General features: G+C 37.1%; 1 protein-coding gene across 1 annotated transcript in view; it reads right to left on the bottom strand.

The window, feature by feature from the left end:
* Positions 1-25,795, bottom strand: part of LOC145981153 (uncharacterized) — a 479,000-nt gene that overhangs the window by 214,319 nt on the left and 238,886 nt on the right. The gene's annotated exons all lie outside the window — the stretch shown is intronic.

Below are 25,795 nucleotides of genomic sequence, written 5' to 3'. Positions count from 1 at the left end.
AAGAAAGGAATGCAGCTTGACAGGGAGCGAAAAATTCGAACTGAGATTATGTGCATCGGAAATCCCAATTTGCAGTGTCTTCCTGATGTGATCGAAGATAAAACGTTTTTCAGCTTCAAGTGGTAGGAAACTTTAGGCAAACGTTTCGTTACAAATCGACAGTTTGCGCGCACAACCTCAATTGCCGGTTTTTTGCTTGTTTTCTACTTAATTTGATGATATTTCACGGTTATTTCGCGAAAAAGCGTTCACTTCGTGGAAAGGCACACATTTCGCATTACTTCGCGAATAAAACTCATGCATATTTCATCATTGGGGTTGTAGTTACGTGCAGAATATTCAAAATTGCATCTTTTTTTCACATTTCGCGATTTCGCGCATCGCGAAAATTCAATGTCCCTACTAATGGTCAATTTTGTACAAGTTTCCCCTTCAAAACTCTTATTTTCAAAAAAAATTGCGGTGCGTCTAATAATATGGCCAGGAGCAAGAAGGACGTCATTTCCAACATTTGTTGTAAGGTACTACATGCACAGATCACTATATTGTAACATTTCTCATATTTGTGCTCGGGACCGGTTTTGAAATGTACGAACTGTACAAATACAAAATACAACCATTTTTACTCGAAGTGTTGTCGTTTTGCATTTTGCCTAACTATTTAATAATGGCCAGATTATCTGAAAGGACGTTATTTGCCATAAAAATAGGTTAAAACGCTCTGAAACGTTTGCCGGGAACATGGCGGTGGGTGTGATTTCGCGAAATGAATTAAGGGGGAAGATCAAAATTAAATATAATCTATTGAGCTAGTCACTCGACACACACAACGGACGAGGCGACAGCACATATTTTCCATCGCACTCAATGTCTTTACAAATACACACGACTATTCCACATATGTTGCATTGCTCGAAGTAGAAATTTTCTAGCGGGGGAGGGGGCTTGTTCAACTGTGAGTATAGAAGGGGAAATGCTTATGTGGATCAACATGGGAACAATGCAGTACATGAGGGGGGGGGTTCTTATGCAAATTATTCTGCTTTATGATTTTTTTTTAACTGGGGGATAGCATCCCCCGTGTCCCTGTCCCTAACTTAGAGCACTTAGATGCACTTTTAACCAAGTTACATGACAAATATACATGCGGCACCGAGTAAAAATATATTTATCTTATTTCTTGACATTGTTTAACACTCGAAACCTGATAATTTTTTGACGAAGTTCGATAATACAGTTTGATTATTTTTTATTTATTCGTTGACAGCATCTATACTGTGTAAACATTGATATCGTCTCTAAAAGGGCATACTTAGCGTTGTGATACTTTCTTCCCTTGGCATATAATGGAATCGCCCAGCTGTCCGTGACTTGACAATAGAGTCTACTGAGGTCAAGAGCTAAAAGGTATTGTACGGTGACTCGAAAGGATTATCGTTGAGGATAGGAAAACTTTCGTTTAGTGCAGTCTCTACTGTTCAGGTGGCCAGAATTGAGCGAAGGAGGTAGCAGAATCCAGAGAGATGCCACCCAAGAGACCAAAGAAGAGAAAATTGCCTATTCAACTCAGGGAATATTGGAAGAAACATAAAGGGTAAGTACTATGCATTGTTCTAAAGGTGTAGCAGCACGGTAAAAAAAAAAGAACAATATATTTAAGAGTTATTTTTAAGGTTTTATTAATAGTGAACTCTAAAATTATATCAACTAGCCCTCTAAAATTACTCAATTCGATGGGCCATTGAAGTAGCAGCACAAGTTCTCGATATGCCATTCCTGGCAAGGTAAATCCAATCCTGGTCATCTTTAACAATGACGTTCAGCTCTATCTAATTTCTGTGGTGTCATTATGTCTTCTTGGTCTTTCTACTCGTATTGCGCAGGATCAAGTTTTCAAACAAGGATCTTGTAAAATGTTGTTTCCTACTCTTGCGTGCTTCATTAGGGTGGCCCTTACAACTTTTGACTTCCTTTCGAGGATACCCTCTCAGCTGATGCCATTCGTCAAGTAAATAAACAGTAAAATGAAAATTCAATCCAACAATGGCCGACCTCTATGGTGGAGTGGTTTGCGCTTCGGCAAACAATGCCTGGGCATGGAATTCTTTGTTAGTGTCCCTTCTTCAATTTCACCATATCGTAACGCATTCTCACCATCGCGATTAGCTAAAAAGTGGCAGAAAAGCGAGGCTAAATAACAAAATACAAATCGAATCAAATCACAAAGCACTTGAAGTTGTAAAATTGTTAAGCCTTCCTTTAAAGGTATATAATAGCCTAGTCAATGGAAGCAAACAGCATCTAATAATCGGGGATAATTCCTAAAAGGTTAAACTTGGTCAGTTGCCTGACTACTACTTGGGTGTGCAAATTCCCAGAAGTCCACGCCGCTCGCCTCCCCCTGGTGCTTTCCTCCTGTAACGAATGGTGGTAAGTAGATAATTAATTTAGAATTGATCTTTAGTAGTTGGGCTAAAAAGAAAATTCCGTTTGGCTTTACGCTCATGTCACTGGTTTTGCCGTAATTTAAAAAATGAACTTTTTAAAATCTTGACCTTGTAACTCTTGAATGTTTGAAGCTACAGGGAATCGCTTGCAATAAAGGCCCTTCTTGATTTGGTTCTTCTAATTATATCAGTCAGTGCTTTAGATGATGTAGTTCTGTGTTACTTAACAGCCCCGCAGCTAGATATTTTGGCGCCCTTTAGGCAGGATTATACGTTAGATCGCCGCACCCCCGCAATTTCATGCACCGACAATATATGTACGTCTTTCTGTATTTTCTTCTTATGCTATGGTTTGTGATATATGCATCCTACAAATTTTGAAATGAGGAAGTAAACAGAAAGTCAATAACAATAATATACAGGTCACCTTAAAATATTACGCAACTTTTTAAACTCCCATATTTACGCATCTCTTTCAGATCTAAATATCTCTCATATAAATTAATTAAAAATTCTTATAATGGGCATCCCTGTTTTACAATTGCAAAAGTACTGTTTTCGGTATTTTATTGATTGATTCATTTTGTTTATATTACTTCCCATTTCTGTCACTGTTGGCTAATCGCGAAGGTGAGGATGAGTAATGATATATGAGGGAGGAAAATAACTCACACATAACACGAATGCCCAGAGCTGGGTTCGAACTCGGGACCCCTGGGGTCGTAGCGCGCTGTTGTGTATTCTTTGCTTTGTAGACAGGAAACTAAACGTATACACAGAGACGCATGTAAGTGTTGTATTTTCATGTTTTTATTGGATTTTTTGCACTAAAAGTTACTATCTGACACACTGCAACAATAATTCTTATTACTGGCCTCCGTGGCGATAGTGTAACAGGCTACGACGACAGAGGTTCCAGCTTAGAGCCTTTGAAAGGAATGTACATTTCATTGTTTTTGTCCGATCATACATTTTATCTGTCCATTGATTCACACGCATCGTCGCAATTAACCCAATAAATAGAGGAGTGATGTGAAATAACTGGAATAGGAATAACGAGATGAAAATTGTTAAATTTCGTGTTGTACAGTGATAGTAGGAACAGCTCATAGTGTTCGGAGGAAATTATGTAGAACTGCAACAAGTACAATATCAGTAGCGGAGGTGCAGTAGTGAATAAGTATGTTGTTATTTTTAATGGGACGATTATTATGGATGCAAGGAACTCTCTCTCTTCGCACCTCCAACCTCACTCCCTACTCATCCATATGCCACATTTGGTGGGAAAACGTTTTGAAAATGTATTTTGAACCATTTCTTCTTCCTTTTGTACGTCTGGGTTACCAAAAGCGACTTCAAGAATTGGTCATTCCATCGGCGACATGATGTTCCTAAATTTATCTTTCCTTTTGGCCTGCAATTTATTAATTTTCGATGCAAACGCCTATCTCGCACCATCAGATCATGTTGATTCCAGTTTAAACAATATTTTTAAAATTTCGTCCACCATTTCTTCGAACTTCCATTTTTTTCGGATTTCTTCACTTCCAATTCTGTCTCGTAAGGTTACCCCACTTGAACACCGCAACAATCTCATTTGTGAACAATTTTTTTCTAGTTTTATCATGTTGACGAAAAGTCAGACATTCGCTATCATATAGAAGAGGCGCTTTTTAAAATTATGTTATGGTATCTTTTTTAAATTTATTTCTCATTTGTTTCTTAAATCTTATTTTCAAAATTCCATTTAACCTATTATTTTTTATTAAAATTTTCTCAACATCTCTTTGGTCACTATTTTCACTCTAGAAACCTTATTTTTATTATTATTTTTTTTACAATACATTGCCATTGGCTTTGATTTATCCCCAGAAATTTTCATGTTATAATATGTAAAAATAGATTGACGTTTGAAAACAGACCTCTAAAAAACATCTTCATCGGCTGCCATCAATATCTGATCGTCTGCAAATATTACAGTTTGTTGTAGTATTGCATATTTCCCTCATTAAATATTCCCGACAGCTATACAGATTTCCATTTCTGAATTAGCCGTAGCTCAGTCGTTAGGGCGTCTGACTACCATGCGATGGACTAAGTTCGATCCCCTGCGGGGGGAGAATTATGATTTCTTTTACCTGTTCAAGCGGCTCCGAGGCCCATCCAGCGTTGCATAAAGTGCGTACTGGGGATAAAGGCAGCCTGGGGCGTGGTGCTAATCACATCAACCCAATTTGCGGCCTTGTATCAAGAAAGTTTGGGCCCTAACTCCACACCCCTTATACGCCTTTATGGTGTGGTGCAAAGTACAGTAGAGCACTTTACTTTTTCCTTTAGACATGTTTCCATTTCTGAATTGTTTTATCAAGGTACAGAAAAAACTATAATGAAGAAAGATCACATCCTTGTCTTAGTTCTTGATTTATTTCAAAGGCTTCCGTTGTTCTCCCATGATCTATTTTGATTTTCACTAATGTAGCTTCATGAAGGATCTTCGTTAATTTCTGATCATATTATTTTGCAGTCATGTAGCCAAAAAGAAATAAACTTATTTTAGTTCAAAGTTGTAGATTTTCCTTCCAACACAAGTCACATTTATTTTCAAACTTTTTGCAGTTATCACTGTAGCCAACTGGAACACATAGTATATCAAATCCAGTCTTCATCGCTAATATAGTTGTACAATACAAATTCACACACACAGACAAACACGCACAGTATGCACACAATATGACACACAACACAGTCAGAATGTCCGGGAGAGATGGACCAGCCAGCCAGCTAGCGACAGAACAACGATTGTCTGATATTATTTTCACTTTATATGAGACGCTGGTTTAGAAATATTATCAGATGACGTGCATAATACCATTCCATGTAAATAGTGGAAAAACTTTGACCAACCTGATTTCAATTTAGACTGACTAAAAGAATTGCTCAATTGACACAAAAACAACACAGTATGTCAATAATATTTGCCATTACCAGTTAATAGCACCACCGGTGTATTCTAGCAGTTAGTTTCAGAAAAAAACTAGCTGTTCCATCTCGCCCTCTGGTACATCTCTCACGGATTTACTCTATATTTAATGTTTGATTAAAGATTAAATCTGAGTTGCTGGGTATAGTAAAAATTTGTACCTACTGTATGGCCATGTATTGTTGGTGCGAGTTCCATGTGAACGATCTGTCAATAATTACGAAAGCAACTATAGGTTGCAAAGAGAAAATATGCTAACATAAATAGAAATATTTCTTAAACTTTACTTCCTTTAATGCAAAAAAAGACACACCAACTTCCTGATACTCGGATTCGGAGCTATTGTTCGTGTAAGGATACAGTGGCGCAGGAACGTTTTGCATTTGGGGGGTACAAAATTCAGCCTCCCATATATATATGTCCAATCAAGTGTCGCAATAATAATAATTAGGATAACTATATTAAATTAAATTAATATATTAATTAATTAAATATGTACATTAATTAATATTGTATTGTTATTATTACATGAATAGGTAAAAGATAGTAAAAGAATAGAAATATATCAGCAAGTATTCATTATCTAGCTTACGTGTAGTTAAGATCGCCAAGATTTGCACAAAAACAACTGCCCTGGCAAGGAATTTAATGTCAGATAGAAAAAGAATTGAATATTTATTGAATAACATAAAAGGAGTTAGATCCAATTAACGAAAAGTATAGTTCCTGATTAATATTTTATGGATATTATCATTAGTAGTGTGCACAAATCTTTGGAATCCTTCAAAGCCGTATGAGCCAAATTCCTTGCCTTCCAATAAGTTCAGCGGATAAAACCATCGAGTATACAGGGTGCAGCAGAAATAACTCCCGGATTTCATTCGTGAATAACAAAACAACGATAGATGTTATGCAAAATTTTATTTCACAGTTGGAAAGAACAAGGATTACCATTTTGTTTCTCATATGTACCGAGACAACTCCACGAGCGCCACTAGTTTTTTGAGGAAGACGGCACGCAGTTAATGTAACGTCTGATCGTTATGTATGGATGTTACGCAACTTCCTGCAGCCGCAATCGAACGAAAGTGGCAAATTGGCTGTGTGGTTCCAACAGGATGGTGCCACAGCACGCGTATCGATGAACGTGCTACGTGAAATGTTTCCAGGGCGTCTGATCTCACTTCGAAGTCACCTTCCATGGCCAACTCGTTCCCCCGAGCTCGCACCCTGCGACTTCTTTCTGTAGGAGTACCTGCAGGCTAAAGTTTACCAAGGAAGGCCGAGGACAGCCAATGATCTGAAAGATGGTATCAGAGAGGAAAGAGCGGCAATACCGACCAGACATGACTAGGAGGGCAATGCAGAACTTCAGGGCGAGACTTCAGAAATGCGTACACTGTGCAGATCGGCATTTGGACGATATCATTTTAAAACAACGTCAACTATGTCACCCAAAATGGTGACTTGGGGCAATTTTGTAAAAAATAATTGGAACATTTTGTTCTTTGCAAATGTGCAATAAAATGGTAAACCTTGTTCTTTCCAACTGTGCAATAAAGTTTTGCATAACATCTATCGTTGCTTTGTTATTCACAAATGAAATCCGGGAGATATTTCTGCCGCACCCTAACTTCTAATTGTTACGCTGTTCAAGCATGGTATTGGCATTGACGAAAATTGAGTATAACAAATGCTAAACAATTATATTTTGATAAATTACTTTTACTACTTGGTAAGTCTTTTGGGGGGAAGGGGTCCGGACCCCCTGGACCCCCACAAAAACGTCCTTGATACCTAGGTATAATGTGAAGCCATGAGAAATATTCTCTTTTAGAACAGCACACACGAATGTCCTGTTATTTAATGCAAAATATGCATAAATATTTTTCATTGTTTTTGTTAGAATTTAAGTTGTTTTTTTTTAAAAAAAAAGATTTTAAAATCAGATAACAATTCTGAAACATATAAGGCTAAGCTCTGGACCTCATTCTGGGCTGATTTGGATTTCACGGAACGGAAAATCAGGAGTGAGGGGGATCTTGAGCCACCCCAACCAGTAATAATCATCTCCCACCCAATGGATATAGAAACTACATTATATAGATTTCCACTTCAGTTCCGTTCTTTCTAATTTTAAAAGTCCCATAGCTACGCATAAAAATATCTTTAAACAATTTATGGCAGATGTGTACCACATCCAATGCCTTTCAGAAGCCATGTATTTGGTATTTTCTCAGACATCTATAGGGTGTTGTATTAAAAAAGAAAAAAATGAGTTCAGATGGTTCCCAATCAACTCGTAAGAAGTCTAACTTTGAAATATTTGTGAAAAATATGACAAATCATTTTTTTGTAATATAATTAGCTGTACCTAATGACGCTCTTCAAGTACTGAAAGTAATATCATTCGGTTCATTTACAAAACCGAAATCCTTCAGCTCTCAGAAGTAGCAAGGAAAGCCATACCCTCAAAAGTTTATTCTTTCTTTTCAATTTTTAGTGGACCATGTGAAGAGCCGGCCAAGGTTTATTTTCGTATGTAGTGGTATTAAATGCAGATACATGCGTGTGTTTTAGGATGACATGTCAATTTCTCGTTTATGTGAAAATGTAAACTTTAATGTAAGCAGAAGCATGTGCGCGTCACAGTTAAAGATTTTTGTATCTACAAAGAAAATCCAAAACACATTCCCACCTCGCCGTACTCCGTGGCGGAGGGGTTAGCATTGCGCGGTATGACGCCTGAGGTCCCACGTTCGAATCCTGGCCTGCCCATGAGTGTTATTTTTGAGTGTTCATCAATTTCATCATATCATCATCACTCATCCTCATCTTCGCGATAAGCCAAAAGTGGCAGAAATGCGAAGTAAAATAAACCAAATCAATCAATCAAATATTCCCATCTTACTCCCAGAGACCTTGTAAATCCAATCCAAAATCTACGAATAGAACCTGCAGTGAGTCTCATTTATCTCGTACATTCATCTGACTAATGTAATTTTCTTACAATTTGACTTTAGAGTTTAACATAAATTGGCGTTGTGTTTGTGTTGCATTCGATATCACAATTAGATTTTAAGCAATTTATGTCCAATTATAAGTATACCTAATACATAGGTAAAAAATAGTCCCCCCTCTGATAAAATCGCAAATTGCACCCTGTTTAAATGTCTAGGAAAGATTTCATTTCACCTAGGAATGGTATCGCGATGCGATGAGTCGAGAATTGTCACAGCCTCATCTTGTATCCTGTGTGGTGAGGTCCTTCTCGTTCTTGTTTGTGCTTATTTTTCTTTCGGTTTCCACTCTGAAGTTATGAAAACTTATTCCAAATTTACCTCATTCTCAGATAGGCTAATCGGCACTCTATTTTTTTTTTTAAAAAAAAATCTTAATATATAGGTTTAAGTATAGTTTTCCCAACACCATCTTACAAATTTATGAAAAATATGAGTGAGGTACAGGATTGCATTGTAAACCCCCCTCCCCCCCCCCCAGTTGGTCTGTCGTGTCTCGTCTCGTTCATGTAAGTGTTCCGTTTCGGAAAATTCCATTATAAATATTCAAAAGAAAATGGGGTCAGTCATATACTCTTCTGATGAAGATTTGTATCTTGTCTTCGAATCGACGCGACCACTGCTTTAGAAATGTGTACCTCCCCTTACGCAAAGCAGCAATCGTCTGCAGCGTAATTGTCTGAGAGTCAATCTGATTCCATCGTTCCACACACATTTTAAACAATTTTCATCTCGTTAAAGAGGTTTCCAAGAACTTAGGTCAATGAACTAACTAGTAGCAAGCACAATGTAGTATAATAAGCTTACAATTAAATGTTTTGAATTTCTGTGGTAAGGACTATAATGCTTAAAATTTATAAACAATAATACATTTTTTATTGGGCGAATTGATAATAGGTAATTTTAACAGCAGCACCTTCCGTCTGCTGTCAAATTACCAAAGGGGGGTACAGGGGGTACAACTCGATTTACGGATTTAGGGGAGTACAGTACCCCCTTCAAAAATTTGCGGGAGTACAATGTACCCCCTGTACCCCCCCCCCCCCCGTTCCTGCGCCACTGTAAGGATATGTCTTTTGCATTTATTTGTGATTACACGATAACGTGTTACAGGTGGACCATTTGTTCCTGCGTAAGCACCTTGCGGAGTTTCCTTGCACTTTATTTAATGTTAATTAAGTCTACGTTTTCTCGAATGGAAAGAACTGTGACGTTTCGAAAATATAGCACAGGATATGATTTGATTTTATTATAAAACAAATAACTATTCGAAATAAAATAATATATGTATAGTTTACATATCATGAAGAGAGGGAATATAACAAACTTAAATGCAACGTGAACAGTTCACATTACAACCCAAGTTACATGCTCTGTTTCGTTCTGCGGACAAAATTGAATTACAGTGACACTAGGCTGGATGCAGAAAGGGTATGGAAATATTTTTATATTCCCTTTTTATTCCAATGCAAGTTTCACTTAAAACAAAAGAAAACATAAGCGGGTCATATAGTTTTGTTTATATCAACACTTAATTGCTCTCAATTTACCTCTCGCTGATCGTGTAATTAAACAATATGCTCTAGCAGTCATTTAAGATAAATTTCAAGAAAAAAACAGCAAGTAACCATGAGAGAGGATAATACTCTTGCCTCACCTCGTTAGGCATGCTTGGTTATTTCTTAATTATTATTACAGAAACAGCATTTATGAATTGCTTTTCTCCCGTCTTTGAATTTTATCGCATATGTTTACTTGCAACACTTCTTTAAAGCAAATATCAGGGAAAATTCACTGGTTAACTTTGACCTCAGATCTCAGGCCATAAATCTCAGTGCAGCTTTTGTACAACACAGAATCACGAGTTCAACGTGACTGTAGGTCAATTTTGCTGGATAATCGAGGATGAACTGTTTTATACAATTGGCTCTAAATAGAGCAACTATAATTTATTAACTCTAAACATATGCAGATAGATAGATATGCTTTAATAGTTTTTCTCATACTCATGAACACGTTGAAAAAGTATTCTTAGGCAAAGGTCATGTACTTGCCAACATACAATTTTGCTTGGAAAATTCAATACAGTGGAACCTTGATAACTCGAACCTCAACATCTCGAATTCCTTGATAAGTCGAATTTTTTGTAATCCCATTGAATTGTCCATAACACTCAATACTAATTTTACCTCAACAACTGGAATAAAACCTTGATTAGACGAATTTTTGTACAGTGTATGGGATACCGTTCGAGCTCAATAACTCGAAGGTAGACTATAAAAACCTCTATGAGTCGAAGTTAAATTCTAACCACCTCTATAACTCGAAATTTTAATCGCACGGACCTCAATAAGTCGAAGTGTAGGGTGCGTACGTACAATGTCAGGTCATCAACAATCATGTCGGGACTTGAACTCCCCCACCCACCATCATTGTTAATGTGCTTAGTGTGCGTTGTAGAATTGTTAACTTAAAATGATGCTACATACGTTATATGCATACGTAGTGTCGACGTTCAGAAGGGTCAGTAAACTTTAGACCTCTATAGCTCGAAGTCGGCGATTTTGGCCGTCAATAACAAGAACCTTGCTAAGTTGAAATCCTTGATACCTCAATTATTTTTCTTTCCCCCCTCAAGTTCGACTTATAAAGGTTCCACTGTATTACTTCAAGTTATATCCATTCTTCAAGTCAGCGTATGCAAATTTGCGTATGTCAAGTGTGACACAAGCAGTAACTAGGAGGGTGAGCAGGGGGAACGTGTCCCCCCCCATACACCGGAAATTATTTTACATATATTCATGATATTAATGTATTATATGGCATACCCTTCACAATTTCAAGGTAATGCCGCTTATGACTAGGGGAGTGGAAAAATAAATTATCTTACACCAAGGTTGCATGTGAAAATAAAAATAACTATTAATGAAATTAGATTAAAAGAAATCTATTTCAAAGGTATGACATTTTTTTAAAAGCAAATTCATAGTTTTCAGTAAATTATGAATTAATTTAAATTACTCTTGTTCTGTTTTTAGGTTCAAGGAAGGCTTGACGGTTGATGAAGGAAAACCACAAAACATAGAAACAGACGTTTCGTGCTCAATGCCTGATGTTTTCCACGCCCAAACAGCAGGACCGAGCACAGCCGAACAGAATGTTTCAGAGAAGAATATCGGAAATCCACCAGTATCTTCTGCATACAAAACACCAAGTAAAGATCAAATTACACCACAAAAACAAGTCTCAGAACATAGTATGCCATTGAATTTTGAAAAATCGCATTTCGAAACTCCAAGTGAAAGTGATATTTTGCCAGATTTTGTAATGGGAAGTAATGAAAATTGTGTGCAAGACTATAGAGTACGCGGTCGTCGAATAGTTGACGTTAATTATTTCTTTAGTAAGCTCAAGGAAATATGTGATCACGGTCCATTCGGATGCTCTTTGCAAAATATGAATATAGTTGGAGAAATTCGACAGGGACAAAAATCAATTTTAACTTTACAGTGTAACATGTGTAATGTGAAGCATCGCATACAAACTGAAGACCCCGAATGTGAAAACATGGACATAAATACTGCTGTGGTTTCAGGAATCATGTGCATTGGCGCTGGCTACAGGCAATGGGAGGAACTAGCTGGTGCGATGGATATACCACCTATGTCTTGTAACACCTACGCCAAATATCATGATAAAGTATGTGATGGGTGGGAGAAAACTGCTCTTCAGGTGATGGAGGCGTCTGCTAAGAAAGAAGCTGAGTATGCAGTGTTGAGAGGTGATTTAGATGAAAATGGAATTCCGACTTTAACTGTTATTGCTGATGGAGCTTATTCAAAGAGAGCTTATAAGAACAGTAATTATAGTTCTCTGTCGGGAGTTGCTGCAATCGTCGGATATTACACAGGAGAAGTGATCTTCATTAGTGTACGGAACAGATATTGTACAATATGTGCGAGAGCAGAGGCAAGAAGTGAGCAGCCAAAAGTGCACACTTGCTACAAAAACTGGGAAGGCAGTGCAAGCAGTATGGAAGCAGACATAATAGCCGAAGGCTTCAAATCCAGTGTAGAAATGTATGGCGTGAAGTACACTACGCTTATTGGAGACGGTGATTCAAGTGTTTACAATACTTTAGTGCATCAACGACCATATAATGACGCATGTGTGGAAAAAATTGAGTGTAGAAATCACATTCTGCGAAATTTCGGGAATAAAATGAAGGAAATTGCGACAAACAGTAAGCTTGGACACATTCGACTAAGAAAGATGGTGGGAGAAAATATCAAAAGAATGCGTGTAGGGATTGTAGGTGCAGCTCGTCATTGGAAAGCACAGAATAACATGAGCGAATTCGAAAAAGTTGTTTCCTTCCTTCGGCAAGAGGTAAATAACTTACAGAGACACACATTTGGAGATCATTCCCAATGTGCAAGTTACTTTTGTAAGGGCCCACGAGACAAAGAAAAAAACATAATTCCAGAATTAACTTCAAGCGGGATTCTCTCTGCTATTGAATGAGTTCAGACCCATTGTATTTTAAGAAATAGCAGGAGTTTATTGAAGGACGTGGATAGCAACAGGGTAGAGCAATTCAACAGTGTAGTCGCAAAATTTGTGGGCGGGAAAAGAGTAAATTATTCTCTAAAGAGAGGATACAGAGCTCGAAGTCATGCTGCTGTGGTGTCGTTTAATACCAAGACGCCTCTATATGAACTGCACAAAACTATGTACAGGAAGAGTCCTGGGACTTACACCAAACTGGTGGAACTGAGAAGACGGAAAGCCAAGAGAAGCACTTCAAAAAAATCTTGGAAGCCAAAGAGTGCATCGGTGTCGGTGTCTGATTCTGGCAGACATTACGGGCCTCATGCTCAAAAGCCAGATATGCCTGCCAATGAATATATGTTAGCCAAGACTGACTTTTTATCCAAACTTCCGTCATCAGACAAGGACCGAGAGGAACTTGAACGTGGAACATTGTTGCAAAGAAACAGTGGTCAGTGGAAAGAAGTGCGGAGAAAACTGCTGACAGCATCTAATTTTGGTACAGTTTGCAGATGTAAGCCATATACTTCATGCCAAAAATTGGTTGCGTCTCTGCTGTACCAAGATTTTGACACAGATTCCATGGTATGGGGAAGACAGCACGAACAATCTGCTATTCGTGCCCTAGAAAGATTGATGAACGTTAAAGTGGACCCATGCGGTCTCTTTGTAGATGCGAAGTATCCTTTCCTAGGAGGTACACCGGATGGGATCATAGGTAATGAAGGGATAGTAGAAGTAAAATGCCCTTCTTCTGGAGCTCAAATTACTCCAGATGAACTCATTCTACAAAGGAAATTCACATTTTGGAAATCAGTCGACAGTAATCTCGTGATTAATACAAATCACGTATATTATTACCAAGTGCAAGGACAACTTCGTGTTTCACAAAGGCAATATTGTTTGTTTGGACTATGGACACCCCTGGGAATAAAAGTAAGTAAGGTAGAACGTGACGACACACTCTGGATAGAACATATGGAGCAAAAGTTAATTAAGTTCTACATTGACTGTATGCTACCAGAACTTGTGGACCCTCGAAGGAAACGGTCCATGCCTATTAGAGACCCAGATTATATCGTAAATGCGATAAAATCACACACCGAAGCAAGAAACAGCAGTGACACTGGGACTGAAAACAGAAAATCCCAAGTAAGACGCAAGTTATTGTAGAACGTTGATGAGATAGGGAATTGTTTTACTTATTTGAAAGAAATAATTGTTAATCTGATCCATATTCTTTTGTAATTTGGTACGGTAAATGGTAGGGGGGGTTGAATTGTAATAATCCATTACATGTAAAGCTTAGTGTTTATTTGATAACGTGGTAGTTCTTCTAGTGTGTTGTTAATTATTCTAATGTATTCACAATTCTATGTAGAAATTTGTATTCTTGTGTGTTCATATTTACAATTTCCTCCCGATAATTGTTACATTTATAGGATTAAATTTTTAGGTATTTGTATTTTGTTGTCTCTGCACAGGGTAATTAGTCATCGTTTGTTAGAAAAGCAATGAAGTTTTTCCTGTGTTACTTTTTAGTTGAGGTAGAAAAGTCTGTGTAGTAATTAATATTAATTTATTTAACTCACTACATATGACATTTATATTCATTTTCACACAAATTATGTAATTACTGTCTCTATTTTAGTTATCTATCTATCTATCTATCTATATAGTATATATAAACTGCGTACATATTTTTATAATTTGTAATTCTGCATATGCGTGGTAATAATATTTTATAATTAGCGTACTTTCAAAATAATATGTCATTAGATTAGTCAAAGATTCTATATTTGGCACAAATTGGAAACTTGTCATACAATAACACAATTTCTGTTAAACTTCATAAGAATTTACTGGTCGCCAAATTCAATATGAGGAACGTAAGTTGCAGATCCAGATTAGGGAATATAATCATAGTTATACAGTGTATTCATTAAATGCATTGGGAGATTGTTACAAGTGTTTCATAAATTTTATGTTACTTTAGGTCGTTAGTTATCATTATATAATGAAATTTAACAATTTGAACCATATTGGAGAAAGCATTATGCCGAACCTTTCTGTGTAAAACTATTATTATGTAATGTTCATAGCCTTTTGCTTGTTACTGAGTTCATAAAACATAATACAATTAATATATATTTTGTTCATATCTTAGTTTGTTTCTACTATATACTTCCCAAGTATCCTTAGACAGTGTAAGAAATATTATGGTTCTTAAACAAATTTCGATATCACTTAGAAAGAAAGATGTTTGAAGAGAGAGAGAGAGAGAGAGAGAGATCAGGAAGAAAACTGAAGCAGAAGCAGAAAGATAGGAATGTCCCAAGAGATATACAAATTATATAACTTTCTCACTCTCTCTCTCCGTCTGCCTCTCTATCTCTTTCTTTCTCTCTCTCTCTCTCTCTCTCTCTGTCTATGTGTGTGTGTGTGGTGTGGTGTGGTGTGGTGTGTGTGTGTGTTTGTGTGTGTCATGTGCATGTGTGTGTGTATGAATGAAAGAAGAGTTGGGTCCAATGTTTCGATATTCAATTGGCCCCAAGTTTTCGGGGAGTAGGCAGGAGATTCGATGTTTGACCCTTTGTACCTTTCTCTTTCTTCTCTCTACCTTGTTCTGTCCGTTTTTCTTGATTTTCCCACGTTCTTTTTCTACCATTCCCCTCTCTCTATTTCTCTTTGTTCCATTTCAACCTGTCTCATTTCTCTCTTTCACAATTATCTTCTAGAACTCTGTTCCTCTCTTCTTTGTCTCGAGCTCGATTTGTTTCTCTCCATTTCGTATAGTTTTCTGATTGGTTGCTAGAGTTGTGAGCCGTTGCGGTGCGGGAATACGCTGACTAGTCAACAAATTATTAGTTTTCCGCACATAAGAATAAACGATAATTAGATGAAGTTAGGGAAGGAACTCGAGAAACTGAAAGTTCATGCCCAAGACGTGATTCGAACTCAGAACTTGCTAACTAGATCGTGAATCAAATATTGGACATGCTCGGCCTCAGAAGCAACTCTAATTGGAACCTTATCAGCATTATGGAATTTGAAAATTTTCTAATGTAAATGTAAATTCTAGTTAATTCGTTGAAGGCATAAGGATTTTATGTTCAGTATGCCCCCAGGAACTAAAAACAAAGTGCAATCAGAGTGGGAATTTCCCCTCGTTCTCCCCTCTCAAATACCACAGACAGACAGAGAGAGAGAGAGAGAGAGAGAGAGAGAGAGAGAGAGAGTGAGAGTGAGTGAGTGAGTGAGTGAGTGAGTGTGGAGACAACCTGGGGAGCTACTTGATAGCAACAGTAGCAGGTCTTGAAGACCCGAAAATAGCGGCGATGGACTACGTGGCACTCAGCGATAAACAGCTTGGTAAGTCCTCAGGCCTTTGACAAAGATTTTATTTGATTCTGAATGAACATATTGCCGACTTCCGTGTCGTAGTGGTTAGCACAGCACGCTACGACCCCAGAAGACTCGGGTTAGAATCCCGGCCTCGGCATGGGTGTACGTGGATGGATCACAGAAAAATGTTACAACAACTAATCAAAGAAACACAGCATGACCTGGTATGAATTTATGGTGTATTCTAAGAAGGCTACACGCACGTCACTTTTCTACGTAATCACCAAGGTGATTGAGACATTTATCAGACCGCTGGACCAACTTGTTGATGCCGTCTTGGTAGAAATGTTGTCTCTGCTCATTGAACCACTTTGTGGCAGCCCGAAAGGAAAAAGTCACTGTGGGCCAAGTCAGCAAAGTATGAGGAGTGTGTCCCTTCATCAATTTCATCACACTATCACTGACTATCATCTTTGCGATTAGCAAAAATTGATGAAAAGCGAAGTAAAATAACAAAAATAATCAATCAATCAATATGGATATTAGTAGCTTACATGGACGATAGGGTACAAGTGTCATATAAAGTGCATTTTCCCATTTCTCTGAATATTATTTTGGAGCCTGTATTTTTCTTTGCAGTTCATTTCGGCAATAGAAAATTATCAGAGGCATTCTGATTGTCTCGTAGTTTTTTTTTAAAATTTTACATTATGAAAGTTGCATGTTGTAAATAATTGCAATAAAATACAAACCCACGACATCAAATAAACTCCATGATAGTACAATATCCCCCACAGAGACAGGGAGGTCAGCGCATCGAGTCCCATCGCCGCTGCTTTCAGACTTTCGAGACCGGAGTCAGCTACTTTTTTTTCTAGTAGCTCCCCAGTTGTACTCACGACGTTGGGTCAACGCCGAAATTTTGTGACTTTCATCGGAAATCGAACCCGGAACCCCTCGCACCGTTAACTGTTTGGCTACGCAGGAGTTGAAATTTAATACAGCACACGGAAATATAGATCAGAGATGGAGTTGTGGAAACAAGATGTGCTATATGTATTCCAAAGCTATTAGTTAATCATTTTCAAAGGCCATTTTAACAAGAATTAAATCAGAGAACAATCATGTAATAAGCGTATGACTTATATCACGTTAATGTCAGTCTCGGTTTGCATTCACCAAAGCTACTATAATTTATTAGAAACATATCTCTTGACGGACATCTTGATATTAATGTACTTTGAGACTTAGGAGAACGTACTATCACTTGTCATCTAAGATTGAACATGCCGGATAAATTCTCCTAGGTTTGCATTTCGTATTTTAATCGCTTTTTTCACCTTACTACCTCTATAGTTAATCATAACATAGACTAAGGATGATTCAGCGATAATAGGGATGGCACCCTTTTAACATTCGAGGCAAGAACGACATAAGACCCTGCGTTGCCTATGGACACGAGATCCAGAATGAAACTCCCTCTTTAAAATACCCAATCCAGAATTGAAGGTATGCAAGGACGTATTTAGGGGGAGAGTTCAGAGGGTCCGGACCTCCCGAAAGAATTATCAAGTACATAAATTTAATAATGAAAATGCACTTATTTAGCATTTCTTATTTATTTCCTCTGAACTTACTAGAAGGCAAGGATTTATTGGGATCATATGTCTTTAAAGTACAGTAGAAAAGAGGATTTATGCATACTACTACTTCTAATGGTCCTCTTCCGTGACCGTGTGTTCTAAGGCGCTGTGCTTTGGGCTCCGACTGCGGGACGGCATGAGTTCGAGTCCACATGCGTTCAGTCGCTGGATTCTCTGCCTGAGTATAAGACCGGTGGCAACCCACCATCGTGAGGAAATCTGGGAACTACGAGTGTGGAGCATAACCCGGTCACGGATATATTTTATAACGACTGGAGGTTCGACGTGCTGACCCCACGTCATCCCATTACTGGTTGAAGATCTCCACACCTCTAGGTAGGATTGTGGGAGGGAGGCTGGCAGTCGGGAGATAGGCCAAGGCCGTTCGATGCCATGGGTTATTTTATTATTACTACTAATGATAATGTGCATAAAATATGAATCATGAACTTTACTTTCTTTAACGGGATCTAACGTCCGTTTTTATTATTCAATAAATATTCAATTCACAATCTATTTGACATTAATGTCCTTGCTTTGTTGTTATTCAAATGGTGGTGACCTTGAATAGAGGCAAGCTAGATAATGAATGCGTGCTGTTATATCTCTATTCTAATTCCGTCTTTTTAGCTATTGACGCAATGATGATAATGCAATATTGAATAATTTAATACTTTATTAATATTATTATTTCTGAGACATTTGTTCGGACTCACTCCAAAATATATTTCTAGATACGTGCCTGGAGGTATGATATTTATTTCTTCTCATGTGCGAGCCGGCTGGCTGAAAGTACTACATATATGTATATTTTGTACAGTTGTACAAGAAATATGTCATAATCTTAAAAAAAATGTAAATATCGAATAAAATTTGCCTATAAATACGCACCCTAATCATAACTTATTAAACGTATATTTTTTCATTCATCAATTTTTTTACGCTTACAATAACCTATAAGATTTAATAAATATTTTTTTGTATTCTCCATCTAATTTCTAATTCTACGTACATACTATGTATACACACTCCTTTCTTTTGGCTTCCATCTCATCAGACTTACCATTAATTTCCTCAATTATCTCATCCAACTCGCTTGCATTTACACCCTTCTACACGTTAAATTAAAATAATAATATTTTATAATCATTAGACATTAAACAGGGTGGAATAAATAGCAGGGAGGCTTTTGCAATAATAATTTCAATTATATCCTTATAAAAAAATAAATTTAAATTTTTTTAATGAATTTCGAGTGGAAGATTCAATACGCAAACCTCCTTATTAATTCAATGTCAAGATAATTATAAAAATTTGGAGGGATTGTATTTATACACACGAACGCTCGGGAGCCAATAGGAGTTTATAATCTTCAAACTGGGTTATCTCTACCGATTCAACAAATTCAATCTCTCCAATGTCGTTTGTGTTGCACCTGATGCAAAATCTGTCACAGTTTAATTGGGAAATTATTTTTGGGAGAATATGTGTGTACACGTCGTGTTTTCACGGCCCAGAACACACGAGACAAAGCATAGCATGACAAATGTCCAACAAGAAGAGACAACCATACAGTCGGTAGGAACGATTGACTGCCAGGAAGTTCAATTCATGGGGAACAGGGTGAGGGATGTGGGCTCTCCCATTGCATGGGGTGCACCTACGTACAAGGGATTCTAGTACATGACTACCTGAGAGCATAAAGACGATTTGCATCGCCTCCATAAATAACCAAGACTGTGAATATATAGAGAGCCACCACCACCCCACCCATGAATATGTCTTCAAAACAAATTGCATAATGTAGGTGGGTGGCTTCATCATTTTTAAAAAATGCAAGTAGATAATTATGGTAACAAAACACCTTGTTTACATTTAAATAAATTATTCAAAATTACAATAAAGTAAAAAGCAACCAATTTTTTGTAATTCTATATAAAAAAGTTAACATAGGCCAAAATCGGTAAACTCCTCGCTCGGACAAATGTTGAAATATTGGTCTAAACAGGTAAAAAACTGCTTACTGACAAGTAATCTGACTTAAATTTGGCATAAAGCCTTTTGACATTTGTCGAGCCAAGATGTAGTACCTCATAACTTCTGTGATAAAAACATTTAATTCATAATACTACTGACGGACTTATTATTCCATTCGCATGATGCAATTAGTAAATAGAATAAATCTAATTACATGTCCATTAAGAAGCAAACATTTCTTTGTAAATACGAGTAATGACGTAAAATGCCTGTTTTTTACAAACCCCCTTCCCCCGTTGTAGGTTTGTTAGCTATGGATTACACTGATAAACAATGAAATACTCCTTTAAATAAAACTAAGTTATCTTTATGTATTCAGATGTGCTGATAATGAATATCGCATCCGTTTTCCTGTATCACCTAAATTTTTTGCAGAAACCCACATTTTATAGTTGTATGGTTTCAGGTCTCCGCACCCTGCTCCGCATCCGGCTTAACGTTTGGTTCCTAGCAAATGGATAAGAACCTTTTAGCGACCTTGTGTGTTTATGACTGGCACTTAATATTTCGTGGAGGAAACATCTGGCAGTAGAGTAATTTCCTGTTTCTCTGTTAAAATTTGTTCTTTTGTGGGTTAGTTGAGTCTTAACTTCCTTTCCGATAACTTCGCGAGTAGCCATATTTTATGTTTGTGTATGTTCGTGAAACTGTGAATGAAATATTGTGTATAGTGAAGTGAAGTGTAAGTTGTATTTTAACAAAACGATAACAATTAATGAGTTCGCCATGTAACGCAAATGTGTGAATAACCCGAACTTGTTTTGTTATGTTTGCGGGGAATTTACTCCGAAGTCACAGAGAAATACTATCACTCCTACAGTGAAAAAAGCATATGAGTTGTATTTTGGAAGTAAAGTAGACGAGGGAAAAGCTGGGCACCAGGTAATAATTTGTTGTAATTGTTCGCGAACAATTACAACAATTACAACAAATTATTACATAGTTTAATGGCACTCACAAATCAATGCCCTTCGGAAATCCTGTAATATGGACAGAACAGAAAGATCATACTACGGATTGTTACTTCTGTTTAACAAACATAGTGGGATATAGTTCTAAATCAAAACATTCTATATTTTATCCTGATGTTCCTTCAGCCAAGAAACCTATGAGTCAGATTTTATACCAACTCCTAAGCCTCCTAAAGAATGGACAGTGGATGAAACAGAACCAAGCAGTGCTTCTCCAGATGACGAACCTGGACCCTCATATTCAAACACCGATCCAAATTTTTCTGATCCAAATATACCTCACTTTATTTCCCAATCCGAACTAAATGATCTAGTCAGAGACCTCAACCTTCCTAAAGTTCAAGCGGAATTATTAGGTTCTCGTCTCCGAGGGTGGAATTTATTACACGATGGTGTTAAGGTGCCATATCGGAAACGCCAACAATCACTGACACATTTTTTTCTGTTAGTGATGAGTTAACTTACTGCATTGATGTAGAAGGCCTTCTGCAAGAACTTGGAAGGAGTCACAACCCAAACGAGTGGATACTATTTTTAGATTCATCTAAGAATAGTTTAAAAGTAGTTTTGTTGCATAATGGGAATATATACCCATCCGTACCCCTTGCCTATTCTTCCACCATGAAGGAAACATATGAAAATATGGATACAATATTAAAAGTGATAAATTATGAAAAATATGGTTGGCAGATATCCGGAGACCTCAAAATGATTGGTATACTGTTAGGCATGCAGTCTGGGTTTACAAAATTTTGTTGCTTTCTTTGCGAATGGGACAGCCGGGCAAAAGATAGACATTACAACATTGTGGATTGGCCCATACGAAAAAACTTAATTCCTGGAGAGAAGTGTGTTAGGAATCACCTCTACTTGAGAAAGACAAGATTTCGTTACCACCGTTGCATATAAAGTTAGGGCTGATGAAAAATTTTGTTAAGGCTTTGGATAAACACTGTGAGGGTTTTGGGTACTTGAGAAAAACATTTCCTAAACTCAGTGATAGTAAGTTAAAAGAAGGCATATTTATTGGGCCGCAAATCCGTGAGACCATTCATGATGACAACTTTGAAGAATTGCTAACAGAATAAGAGAAATGCGCATGGTTAGCTTTCAGACAAGTATGCTGTAATTTTCTTGGAAATGTGAAAGCTGACAACTACAAGGAACTTGTTAAGAACTTGTTGAAGTGTTATCAGCGTATGGGATGCAATATGTCCTTGAAAATTCACTTTTTACATTCGCATTTGGACTTTTTCCCCCTAACTTGGGCGCGGTTAGTGACGAATGCGACGAGAGATTTCACCAGGATATTTCTGTCATGGAGAAACGATATGCAGGAAAATCGGTACAGAACATGTTAGCAGACTACTGTTGGAACCTCAAGGAAGAGGTTTCTGGTGGCAGTTACAAACGGCAGAGTTCAAGAAAGAAACTTTGAAAATGTGAGTAAAAATGTGTTTTTTTCCTTTTTTTTACATGAAATTTCTTCATTTGTACAGTCAAAATCAGTCGTATATATATATTTTCATTTTTTTATATTTCATAGTTATTCATTTCAATATTTAAATCTTATTTCATGAGCAAACAAACAAAAATAATTTCAAATTTCGATGTATTATTACAAAGGGAATTAAATTTATATTAAAAACAAAAAATGAAAATCCAGGGAAAACGATAGGTTATACAGCATTTCTACTTTCAGATTTGGATTCAGCGGGGTCGAATTATAAATAATCACCTATTTTCGTTCAAAGGAGCAAAAAAAAGTTTCAATTTGTTCATCAGTGTTATCAATCTGTATTGTTTTACAGGTACCTGTCATAGAGGAATCTGGGCACAAAATTTTGAAAAACAGAAACCAGAAACGATCAAAGAGCAGAAACTGAAAGAAGAAATCAGTAACAGAGCTAAAATATTGTCATCAATTTTTTTTGGATGTATTTGTTTCCTCTAAAAATATATATAGCTCTGATATTAGTTCCCTAACAAATTCAGTTTGGGCTTAGATTTCTCTCATTTGCGTTAGAGATGGTGAAAAAATGCACGAAACATAAAATGTAGCTTGAAATGTACTGAAAACAATGTTTTCTTAGCCAAGCTATCTATAACTTTTCTTAGATTAGTCATCATAATTATCGCAACTGACTGCAAAGGCTAACAATGTCGTAAGTCATAAGACAAATATGGCCGCCATTTTTATACGAACTCAAGTTTGGAAAAATACTACTATCTTTGCATAGGGGTTACAAGATAAAAATATATAAAATTTTAAAAAATTGACCACTTTGTGTCAATTATTGTCTTTTTGGACAACTTGGTATTAAATAACCCTGTATTGTTTTAGACCTAATAAGAATTAAGATATGCAAGTTTTACTTTTTGATTAAATAAGTGCATATACTGCATATCAGTGAAAGTGTTATAAAAATAGATCAAATACATTCACAGATGTTGGATTAACCCCAGAGTCGGTTTTATGGAAGGATAATGTTGGAAAAATTTCAGCTTGAAAACATGCACCCTTAGAATCGAACCTGGCTTTATTTACTACGTGGCAATCCGACGCCAAACTTTTTTTTTCTTTTTAAGGAAGCCCGTAAGCGGAAATTTCCGCCGTCATTCTTTTCTGTTTTCTCATATATATGTTTTTTACTCAGTTCTCTATTTTTTCACATTCATATTTAGAACAAACATCCGTGTCTCACCCGGGATTCGAACCCGGGACCCCTGCTCTCGTAGCGCGCTGTTATAACTACTCCGACACAAAGGTTAACTACTAGACCACTGGGGCTCCTCATTCGTTGAAGGAAAGCTTTCACAATTATGTATGTTATAAGCCACATATTGTTGTTGCAGAACTCTATCTTATCTTCTGGGATTTTGACACGAAATGGTAAGATCAGCTTTTACAGAAATGAAGATTGCCAATCGACCCGAACAGCAAAACCCAGCAAATGTCTGATGAAAGAAAGGCAATGCCATTCTTGGGGACACGGGCAGGACCGTTCGATTTACAACCTGTCAGTCACTAATTGCCCGGGTACCGGAGGAGGCGTGCTCTGAGGAAGCTCACCAAAGCGGGCTTGGTCAAAACATCTGGTGTTGTAAAACGCGCTGCGTTCCCTACAGGCAGGTAGCAGGCGAATTCGCAAAAGACTCTTCCATGATATACAGTCTTAAAGAAGCATCTTTGCTTACAAATCTACCAAATGCAGCCTCTTCTAATTTCGTGTCTGCAACATGTCTCTTATCAAGATCAGAATGTGTGTTGTATGCTATGTCATGGTCTCTACAAGCAGCATCTAGGGGATTAACACCAGGGTCCCCTCTGTTTAATCTATGGTCCAATTTTGTGCCTGGACCACAATACTGATAGCCTGGAATATGTAGTTCAAATGGCAGCTTGTTTATAATGTCATTAACCAACCCCCGACCCTCAAAAATATTCCAAAATTTTGGGGGTAGAGTATTAATAATTTTTATAAGATATCCAATCCCCTTAGTATCATTCACTATAAAATTGGACAATTTTGTGCTTATCATGTCCATAATTCCAATTTTTTCAGGGTAAAAATTGTGGTTGCCAGCATTTTCCTCCCCAGCTATTACCAGCAACCTATCTACAAGTTTCCTGACATCATCAACCCAGACAAATTCTTTAGGCAGGGTGTTGTATTGTTTGATCCCACTACCTGTCTTGATTTGTGACCATATGGGCTTGATTAAATTGTTGTATTTTGCTCCACTGCTAGACTTGACTCTTTTTTGTGTGGGATCATTGTTCTGGTATAGAGCATCTGATTTTATTAATATTTCTTTGTAATACTCATAATCTTGATCTGTATAGCTGCCAGGTCTCTTCCTAGTCATCAGTTCCCACAATCCAGGTGTTCCAGGATACTTAACAAAAGCACCTTTTTCTCCAAGACGAGATTCTGAATATACAATCAGATCATCTCCCATAAATGTTACTCTGAAATTGCAAATTCTATGTATGATTCTACCATCACGCTCTGTGTCAGCATATAAGCCAAAAACCTCATCTTTGTTGTCTTTAGATGTGCTTAAATATTTTTGAGCAAGAAGACCCAATTCAATAGGATCCTGAGTAGCTTCAATTCTTCGAGGAGCAATAGGACTAGGTGTATGAATACTAGAAAGTGGGGTGAATGGATAATCTAATATGTTTCTTGCAGCTACAGGTACAAGCTGTGTTATCAAATTTTGATTTTGCTCTGTAACAGTTTTGATATTTTTACCTAATTCACCAATAGCATCAATAATAGGCTGCTCTGTGCGCTTGTGTTGCTCATAAAAACCTCGGTTCTCTGATTTCCATCCCTTAAATCTTTTTACAAGATAATCTCTTAATTTAAGATCGTCAATATTTGACTTTTTCATGGTTATTTATTTATGTCTCAATGTCTAGAAAATTGTTGATTTTATTTCTGTATTTGCCACTATTGGGTTTTCTTCTCATATCAATTGTGACAAACCCATAACTGTCCTGGTTCCAGCACCCACTCCAAATCTTAGAAAAATCATTGTAGCTCAGGTCCCCACCTACATATTCATCATGTATGTGTTTGAGGTTGGTATGATCCTGATGAAACACTCATATAAATTTGCTGTTGTCTCGGATCAGCTGCTTCGGTATTTTAGAAATAGTCTGTGCCACGTAGAAGCAATCAATGTTTTTGTGCCGGCCCTGTGTAAAGAAATTTCTAACCTTGTTTTGATTATCCAGTATAATGTCATCAAACACAACAACAGAATTATCGAGACATTCATGGAGTGGCTT

The sequence above is a fragment of the Lepisma saccharinum genome, chromosome 29 (assembly GCF_977018435.1).
Source record: "Lepisma saccharinum chromosome 29, izLepSacc3.1, whole genome shotgun sequence".
NCBI lineage: Eukaryota > Metazoa > Arthropoda > Insecta > Zygentoma > Lepismatidae > Lepisma > Lepisma saccharinum.
The sequence above is the reverse complement of the archived record's forward strand: the minus strand, read 5'-3'. Positions and strand labels throughout refer to the sequence as shown.